The sequence below is a fragment of the Furipterus horrens genome, unplaced genomic scaffold (genome assembly GCF_987537825.1).
Source record: "Furipterus horrens unplaced genomic scaffold, mFurHor1.1.pri manual_scaffold_17, whole genome shotgun sequence".
NCBI classification, from domain to species: domain Eukaryota; kingdom Metazoa; phylum Chordata; class Mammalia; order Chiroptera; family Furipteridae; genus Furipterus; species Furipterus horrens.
In genome coordinates, this window is record NW_028327187.1 from 63,911,995 (window position 1) to 63,918,182 (window position 6,188).

A 6,188-nucleotide genomic window follows, 5' to 3' on the forward strand; every position below is an offset into this window, starting at 1 on the left:
GACACCATTGGCTATGGGTCCCTGAAGGTACTGCCTGTTTCTGACCATTTACCTGTAATCCAACCTATTCCAAGCTGTGCATTACTCCCCTAAAGTGGAATGCCAGCCAACATTCCTGGGAAGAAATATGCCACCGCTTGCAAGGGGTGTTTTCCATCAACTTGAAAGGTGAGGTTGATCAACTGCAGTTGGAGTTACAATGACAACTTTAGAACATTAAAAAATTGACTGAGCAAAGTGTTTTCCAGACTTTGAATGACAAACTCCAATGGCTGAACCCAAAAACTTGGTTTGATGGACTTAACCTAAGAGTATGTGTAATGGAAGCTTCTGGATTCCTACTTATTATTATAATATTGTGTGTTTTGAGATGTATCTGCAAATTGTTCCTGTGGGACCACATTCACAAGAATGAGGTGGCAGGTCTCATTGTTTAATCACTGTCATGGTGATATCAAACAAAAGACAGCAGGGTCCCCCTGGGAAAGTATTGAGACTTGGAGCCCTGCACAGGCCAGGAGAAGGAAACAAAGCCTGTAAGACCTGACAGGAAAACCAGGAAAACTGGTGCATATGTGCCTCAATGCTATAGCCAGTGGGCCCCAGTGAGAATCAGGCCATGAGAAAATGTTTCATGTCCTTTGAAGCTTGCCTTGTTCTTTTACATTGCTTGATGGTTTTATCATACCAGCAGTAGAGGTTTTAACTTTAACTCAAAATGAACTTACACTCCCTATTATGTAGTCATCTGAATCTGAAGTCTTTGTGTCCAACACACCCTGACCTGAGGGAGATCTCAATGTTCCTTCAATTGTTGTCCTTGAACAATATCTGATTTCTGTAATAAACACTGTTTAACAGTGATTGATGAGCTTTATCTGCATGCTATATGCACTTAAGCTTACTGCACTCAATAAAAGACCTTGGAGGAAGGCAATCGAGATACTTGTCTCTCAGACATTTGCCAGCCTTCTCTCCCCTTGCAAAAGCTGCCTGGAAAGTCTTCATTTCATTCACAACACCAGGGGATCTCTGTGAGTTGGGGGTCCTCAACAAAATTGCACTGCAATCTTTCTGAAGAATATGCCTATACTATATGGGAGTTGCCTGCATGGTAGAGTCTATAAAAAGAAGAATTTGATAGGAAGAAATTGATTGCATTAATTCACTCTGCTCAGGAACTAAAGATCACAAGTGATCATTTGCTGCTCTTGTTATGTTTATGCAAATGAACAGGATAAATTAAAAATTGACTTAATGTAGTCCCTTTAAAGACAAGGAGGGTAACCTTAGGGAGAAAAATCATTATTCAAGGAAAATCACAATGATCAGTAGTAGAGTATAAAATAGGGCAATTAACCGTCTTAAAAGTTTCTTCTCATTTAACATATGGTTTCACTTGAAAATTAAACCATGTCTGTGATATCATCAAAGATATTCAAGTTGCAGGCAAGTAGAATGTCAAGTGCCTTGCAACTGAATGTCTTCCCAATGAGACAGTCTTACAGATTTAGAGACTTGTTTGTGGGTTATGTTACATAAATTAACACGTGTTTTCTGTTTTCAAAGGACATAAGCCTATGATTGCATTACCTGAGTGATTGTCTGTATGCATAAGCCTCACTTAATCCTCTCTGCAGCGCTGCCTCCTGAGACTCAACGGTTTGGCTGAACTAAATGGCTGGGTTGGTGAAGAATGGGGTGGTCTGTGGGCTTCACTTTAAAACTGGTTTCTCTTTTCTATACTAATGGTTTGGACAGAAAAGGCCCGGAGGTCTGAGAGGGGGAAAACCTAAACTATTTCCCTCAGCCCAAACTAAATATAATGGGCAAAAGGGTTTTGGACAGGTGAGATGTGCCTAGCACACCTTACTCCAAAGAAGCCCTTTTTTTCTTTTTTCTTTTTTTTCTTTCTCCTAATATGGAACATTGAAAAATTAATCCCTGCTTTTTGTCATCTAGTAGTTATGGATTGAATGATGTCTTTTAACCCTTTTTGCCAAATCTGTTGCCCCCAGAACATAACAAGGATGCCAGCCTGTTAAATCAAGCACGCCGTTGACCGGAGACAGCCAACTGACCTGGAGTCTGCACGATCCTTCCCCATGTGGGAAGGCCACCCTCCTCTCCACACCCCCACTATTATTAGGGTTTTCTGGACCCAAGGGTAGGTAGGACAATGACCATGTCCAGCTTGAAGCAGCTAGAGGAGCTTGAGACCTTCGCCCATTGTCCTTTACAAGATTACAAATGGTCTTAATATCTGAGGGGGGGGATAGTTATTTTTTACGAACCAGGGGTATGGACTTGTGGGGGGGATTGCTGGGGGAGGGAGATGCTGGGTGGAGGGGAGTAAAGGGGAGAAAATTGGAACTGTTGTAACAATATAATCAATAAAATACATTAAAAAATATTCACTCTGCTCAGGAAAGACAGGCACTATATATTGCAATAATGATAATGATAATTGTGGAATCATAACCATTATCATTGATGTCTTAAGTGACTTAATATTTGTGAAACATGTAGAACAGTGCCTGGCACAAGTAGTTATTCGATGAGCATAAGATATAATTATTATGACACTGTAATAGTACAGTAAAGCACTCTACTAAGCCACTGATAAACTTTAATTTAAAACTAAGGTCTGGAGCTAACTCACAACCCTGCCGCTGTCCTCACCAACCTTTCACTGTGCCTCTACCACACATATAAGTACCCATAAAAGCTGGTCTTTGACTATCCATCTAATTACATAAGCCAGGACTAGGTACAACTTGGACACCACCTTTTCTTTCACTCTGAAAATCTCATATTTTAAGAATTTTTATTGACTTTATTTCAGTGTCAATTGTCTAGCACTTTCTTCTCTGTACCTCTAGTGTCAGCAGTCTGATCCAAACCACCATTTTTTTTTCTTCCCTAGACTACTACAAATAGCCTCCTAACTTGTTTCCTTGTATTCCCTCTTTTCTCTACTTAAGCAGATTATCCATAGAGTAGCCAGAGTGATCTCTGCAAAACCTACCAGTTAAATTCTCATCTATACCTGCAAAACGCTGCTCAGTGTGTCTCCTGCCTACCTTGACAGCCCCAACTTGCACCATTGCCACTCTTGTTCCATATGCTTCAGCTACACGTTTTTTTCCAGTTCATAAATGAATGTGTTTAAAATAAGGACTTGATCTGGAAAATCAGGGAAGTCCTCCCAGAGAAAATGAGGTTTGAGCTGAGAAGCTGAAAGATAACTAGGTGTTAAATTTATGGCAAAACATGCAGAGAAGCAGAGTAGTGAAAGACAGTTGGGAGAAGATGAGGCCATGCCAGGAAAAGAAAAAAGTAGTATGTGCAAAAAAAGAAAGAAAGAAAGAAAAAAAAAAAAACACTGTAGAGGAAGCAAACTTTGTATGTCTAGAAAAGAAAGAGAGTATGGCTTAAGTGCAATGAACAAGCTAGAAAATATACAAGTTAAGGTCAGACAAGGAGGTATGTTCGGGATGTAGACCACAATAAGGAATTTGAAAGTAATCATGAATAAATGAACTAAATTCTTAGAGCTTTATTTTTGGTAAAGTACAATTTAGTTCTAACTTTAAATTAAATTTTATTTTTATTAAAGTTATCGGGGTGATATTGATTAATAAGAACATAGATATGGGTTTCAAATGTACATGTCTATGATATATGATCTGTATAGTACATTGTTTGCCTAACACCCACTGTCAATTTGTTTTTCATCACCATATGTCTGACTTCCTTTAAATTTTAAAAGATGACTTTTATCTTTGTTTTAGCCAAATGCAAGTTTGTGTTCTTCACTAAATCATCAATGAAGTCCGTTGGACCTGGCTTGGCAGACAATAGCCAAGAGATGCCAAGGTGCAGAGAAATAAATGTGTTGCTGGTGGGATCTCAGGTGCACTGGCACAACTGTTGGAGAAAAGAATCTTTCCCACATTGTCTGACACAAGACAATTCTCTCTCTTTTGCATCCAATAAATATTACACAACAGTTGAGGAAATAGAGCCAACAAACTGCTTGCCTAAATTAACCAGTTGATAGATACATATTTAAATTGTTTTTGAAGTTCGATTGGTAGCAGGAGCAGAGAGTGGACCCCAGAGAGCCCTGAGCAGCCCCACCGCCGCCACCGGCCTAGTTACCATCACACCCCGGGAGGAGCTGCAGCTGCAGCAGTCAGCCCCAGTCACCATCACCACAACCATGAGCAGCGAGGCCAAGACCCAGCAGCCGCCTGCCGCCCCTCCTGCTGCCCCCACCCTCAGCGCTACCGACACCAAGCCTGGCACCACGGGCAGCTGCGCAGGGAGTGGCGGCCTGGGCAGCCTCACATTGGTCATCGCAACGAAGGTTTTGGGAACAGTAAAATGATTCAATGTAAGAAACGGATATGGTTTCATCAACAGGAATGACACCAAGGAAGATGTATTTGTACACCAGACTGCCATAAAGAAGAATAACCCCAGGAAGTACCTTCGCAGTGTAGGAGATGGAGAGACTGTGGAGTTTGATGTCGTTGAAGGAGAAAGGGGTGCGGAGGCAGCAAATGTTACAGGCCCTGGTGGAGTTCCAGTGCAAGGCTGTAAATATGCAGCAGACCGTAACCATTATAGACGCTATCCACGTCGCAGGGGTCCTCCACTCAATTACCAGCAGAATTACCAGAATAGCGAGAGTGGGGAAAAGAATGAGGGATCGGAGAGCGCTCCTGAAGGCCAGGCCCAACAGCGCCGACCCTATCACAGGCGACGGTTCCCACCTTACTACATGTGGAGACCCTATGGGTGTTGACCACAATATTCCAACCTTCCTGTGCAGGGAGAAGTGATGGAGGGTGCTGACAACCAGGGTGCGGGAGAATAAGGTAGACCAGTGAGACAGAATATGTATCGGGGCTACAGACCACAATTTCGAAGGGGCCCTCCTCGCCAAAGACAGCCTAGAGAGGACGGCAATGAAGAAGATAAAGAAAATCAAGGAGATGAGACCCAAGGTCAGCAGCCACCTCAACGTCAGTACCGCCGCAACTTCAATTACCGACGCAGACGCCCAGAGAACCCTAAACCACAAGATGGCAAAGAGACAAAAGCAGCCGATCCACCAGCTGAGAATTCGTCCACTCCCAAGGTTGAGCAGGGCGGGGCTGCGTAAATGCTGGCTTACCATCTCTACCATCATCCGGTTTAGTCATCTAACAAGAAGAAATGAATATGAAATTCCAGCAATAAGAAATGAACAAAAGATTGGAGCTGAAGACCTTAAGTGCTTGCTTTTTGCCCATTGACCAGATGACTAGAACTATCTGCATTATCTGTGCAGCATGGAGTTTTTATTATTTTTATCTAAAGACGTCTCTTTTTGGTAATGACAAACGTGTTTAAAAAAAAAAAAAAAAGCCTGATTTTTCTCAATACACCTTTAAAGGTTTTTAAATCGTTTCATATCTGGTCAAGTTGAGATTTTTAAGAACCTCATTTTTAATTTGTAATGAAAGTTTACAACTTGATTTTTTCAAAAAAGTCAACAAACTGCAAGCACCTGTTAATAAAGGTCTTAAATAATTGTCTTTGTGTAAAAAAAATAAAAATAAAAAATAAAATAAATTGTTTTTGAAAAATAAAGTCAATTGGTGAGCAACTTGGAAGCAAAGAAAAATAAACAAATTATATATATGCAATTCCACAATGATGATGTATTTAAACATACACATAAGGGCTGAAGATTAGCAAACTGTAAAACAAAACAAACAAAATCAAAAACAAAAAAACATTCCAAAGCTTCAAATGAAGATAAATAGACTTATAAATTGGAGAAGTTTTATTTGTTGATTTTCTCAGGGAAAGAAAGAAGGATAAAGAAAAATAACTTATTTATAATATTTCCTAAAATACATCCCAGCATTTTCCCATAAAGAGCTTTTTCCAAGAGTTTGAGGCAATTTCAAATTATTCATATATTTAATCATCAAGAAAGACATTGTTTTCCATATTTTAAAATTGAGAAACCAAGGCATTGCAATATTATATAGCATATGCAGGTCATTCAGAACAAAACATGAAATGAAACTGAGGTTTTTTGATATCTAATATACCTTAGTTCGCTATTAGCATGGAAAATTCCATGATGGCAGGGTTCCTGTCCCATTGCCATTAGTACTTAACACAGA

The 6,188-nt window shown here is 40.2% G+C and overlaps 1 pseudogene; it reads left to right on the forward strand.

The window, feature by feature from the left end:
- Window positions 1-4,225: 4,225 nt before the first annotated feature.
- On the forward strand, window positions 4,226-5,312 carry LOC149991130 (Y-box-binding protein 1 pseudogene; annotated as a pseudogene).
- The last annotated feature ends 876 nt before the right edge of the window (window positions 5,313-6,188 follow it).